Here is a 483-nt window from a genome sequence, read left to right as displayed (position 1 = left end):
TGATCCTGTTCTTTCCTGGTTCTATAGCTACCTATCAAATCGTACACAGATTGTAAAATACAAAAATATTATATCTGACCCCTTTGAGGTCAATTCCGGTTGCCCTCAGGGTGGCCATTTGTCTGGCTGTCTTTTCAACATTTACATTAATGATATTTTACAATCCGTTCAAAACAGTGTTTCATGTTGGTTGTTCGCGGATGATTATCGTGTGTCATCGGTGGTTGATGGGATGGCCGGCTGTGCGACGCTGTAGTCTGCTCTCGACGCATTGGTTGCCTGGTGTGAGGATAATAGGATGACTCTGAATGTTGACAAATGCCTAGTCATTTCATACCATAGAAAACATCAACCTATTCTTTTTGATTATATCATCAATGGTCAAAAATTGAAAAGGGTCAATCAAGTAACAGACCTAGGTGTTGTCATGAATCATGATTTGAAGTTCAACGCCCATTATCAATATGTGACCAATAAAGCTTT

The sequence above is a fragment of the Diaphorina citri genome, unplaced genomic scaffold (genome assembly GCF_000475195.1).
Source record: "Diaphorina citri unplaced genomic scaffold, Diaci psyllid genome assembly version 1.1 scaffold344, whole genome shotgun sequence".
NCBI classification, from domain to species: Eukaryota; Metazoa; Arthropoda; class Insecta; order Hemiptera; family Psyllidae; genus Diaphorina; species Diaphorina citri.
Note: the sequence above shows the minus strand (reverse complement) of the source record.